Raw genomic sequence first — 3,543 nt, 5'->3', positions numbered from 1 at the left:
TTGGTGATCTTTACACCAAGGTAGGTTACAGTATCTTTTTCAGAGATGTTACAATCTGCTGGATTGACAGCTCCTTTCAAAACAAACATCTCACATTTGGAAAGATTTCATGCCAAACCTGAGATTTTGGAGAACTGCTTCACGATATCCAATGCTAATCTAGCTTGAGACACTTTTTTTTTTTAAAGTGAGGTGTCATCCGCCAGTTGGGATATCTTGATCTCTCTGGCCTGGAATGTAATGCCTTCAAATTGACTTTTATGAACTAATGAGCATAACATTTGAGATACTAACAAAAATAAAAAAGGTGAAATTGGACAACCTTGTCGTATTCCTTTGTAAATGTTAAACCTCGAGGATGTTTCATGACAGAGTTTGATACAGCTATTGCCACCATTATACAGAGTTCTAATAGCATCAACAAAAAAACGACTACATTTCAAATGCTTAAGACAATCAAAGATAAAATTGTGACTTACTGTATCAAATGCTTTCTGAAAATCCCAAAATAGGATAACAGGGAAGTCATCTAATAGATCACAATACTCAACCAAGTCTAACACCAGCCTCAGATTATTAGATATATGGCACCCTTTCATAAACCCTGATTGACATTCATCAATCAGATCATTTAACCAAGACTTTCAACTTTTTGCAAAGATTAAGGCTATAATTTTGTAGTCGTTATTTAGGAGTGTGATTGGACGCCAATTATCAATACTTAGGACATCCTTGTGTGGTTTAGGTATAAGAGAAATAACCCCTTGCTTCAGAGAGGCAGGTAGTTCTCCCTTCTTCATAGCCTCCTTAAAGGTTTCAAGTATAAAAGGTGCTATTTCTTCAAAAAAGGTTTTGTAAAATTCAGAGGTTAATCCATCATAACCTGGAGATTTGTTCTTTTTTAACTGAGCAACCCCATACTGGATGTCCATAATGGATAAATCTTGGCAACAACACTGATTGAGTTCTTCACTAACCGAATTAACATTCTCTATAGAATCAAGGAGATCCTTAGAGTCACTCAAATTGTTATCTAAGGAGTAAAGATTCTGATAACAACTCTCTATCCTCAGTGGTAACCCCATTAATCTTAAATTTCCGAAGTGTGTTGAGTTCCCCTCTCCTCTTTTCCAAATTAAAAAAGTATCTACTGTTCTTTTCAGCTTTTTCAAGGCATTGGTTTCTAGATCTTATGAAAGCTCCTCTAGCCTTTTCCTCATACAATGTATCTAGTTGATTCTGTAAATCATTCAATTTAGCTTTCTCATTAAGATCAAGATGCTCAATCTCTGTGATATCGGCAATTGTTTTAGAGAGTTCAGCTACCTCACATCTCCTTCTTAAAGCAAGCCGTTTTCCATAAGTAATACAGGCTGAGCGGATTTTAAATTTCAGCAGTTCCCAATATTTCCCATATTCTGCATTAGATGTAGCTAAACTCCAGTAAATAGAAATTAGATTCTTCATCACATTTTTTAAATCATCATGCAATAACAATGAGTTATTTAATTTCCAATAACCACCAGAGTATTTCTTACCATCATTACTGCACATTCTTACAGTCAACCATATGACTTTATGATCTGTCAGGGCTGCAGGCAGTATTTTTACCTCTACAGTGTTGGGCTCAAGACTAGAGGTTATCACCCAGAAATCAATTCTTGATTGTAAGGAACGATCTCTATTACTCCATGTGTATTGTATCTCTCCAGGGTTTTTTACTCTCCACATGTCAATTATGTCCAGGCTTTGGCAGAAATTCACCAACTTGTTCACACCAATGTTAGGCCTATGAGGCAATCTATCAGTCTCAGAATAAACCATATTAAAATCTCCACCAACTATAATCTGACTGGATGGATATTTTCTCAGAAGACTTTTAAGAATTTCTTCAATTTCCTCTAGAAGTAAGTTATTTGGAGGACTAGAACAGTATCCATATACAATACATAACACAAATAATCTGTCCATGTGGTTGATGACCGCTACTAGCCAATGTCCATTGGAGTCCATTTGAGTAAACAAAAATGTCCCTTTGAAATTGGGTGCTAAAATTGCAACCCCAGCTGAATGATTAGTCCCGTTCCTTGTAGCTCAGTTGGTAGAGCATGGTGTTTGCAACGCCAGGGTTGTGGGTTTGATTCCCACGGGGGGCCAGTACAGAAAAAATAATGTATGAAATTGTATGAAAGGTATGCATTCACTACTGTAAGTCGCTCTGGATAAGAGCGTCTGCTAAATGACTAAAATGTAAAATGAGTCGGGGGTGGCAGATGATTGATGGGTAACTAGGGAAGGTGTGTGGGGGGGTAAAAAGACCGATACCTTGTGAGTAACTGCCTGCCGGGGCAGTGTGTATGTGTCTCATCAGAGCGATAGATGGAGAGAGAGACGGAGAGCAGAGGGAGACAGAGCTAGAATGCACACAAAGGGTAAAATAAACAGAAAAAACGAGGAAATAGATCAAAACAGTCAAGGGAGGGATTAATGGAGAGAGAGCAAAGGGAGACAGAGAGAGACAGAGAACAGAGAGAGACAGAGCAAAGGGAGACAGAGAGCAGTGGGAGACAGAGCTAGAATAAACAGAAAAAAGAGAGGGAGACAGAGAGCAGAGGGAGACAGAGCTAGAAATGTGGAAATAGATCAAAACAGTCAAGGGAGGGATTATTGGAGAGAGAGAAAAGAGAGAGAGAGAGAGAGTGTGATAATGATTTCATGAGGGGGAAAGAAAGATAGACATAAAAGGAGAGAGAGGGTAGTAGTCTATAGTATAAAACGCTAGCATCGTGTGATGTATTGACCCTATAACAGTCATAGGTGATGTTCCCACAACCTCTACATTGGTTCACAGCACTGCCCTGCCATTAAACCCATCGCACACAGCTATTAAATCAATCACGCCCCCCCAGAGAAGATCAACATGATGTTTAAATGGCCCACTAAAGGAGGATGAAGGATCTTTAACCCTAGGCTATAGGGAAGGAAGGCTTATTGTATCATGGTGACCAATACTATATTGGCTGCTGATAGCTAAATGCTACTGATAGATTAACTAGTGTAGCTAATAGCTAGATGCTACTGATAGATTGGCTAGTGTAGCTGATAGCTCGATGCTACTGATAGATTGGCTAGTGTAGCGGATAGCTAGATGCTACTGATAGATCAGCTAGTGTAGCTGATAGTTAGATGCTACTGATAGATTGGCTAGTGTAGCTGATAGCTAGATGCTACTGATAGATTGCCTAGTGTAGATCATAGCTAGATGCAACTGATATATTAGCTAGTGTAGCTGATAGCTAGATGCTACTGATAGATTAGCTAGTGTAGCTGATAGCTAGATGCTGCTTATAGATTAGCTAGTGTAGCTGATAGCTCGATGCTACTGATAGATTGGCTAGTGTAGCGGATAGCTAGATGCTACTGATAGATCAGCTAGTGTAGCTGATAGTTAGATGCTACTGATAGATTGGCTAGTGTAGCTGATAGCTAGATGCTACTGATAGATTGCCTAGTGTAGATCATAGCTAGATGCAACTGATATAT

Source organism: Salmo salar, chromosome 12, assembly GCF_965601325.2.
Source record: "Salmo salar chromosome 12, fSalSal1, whole genome shotgun sequence".
Lineage (NCBI taxonomy): Eukaryota > Metazoa > Chordata > Actinopteri > Salmoniformes > Salmonidae > Salmo > Salmo salar.
This window is presented reverse-complemented; position numbering follows the sequence as displayed.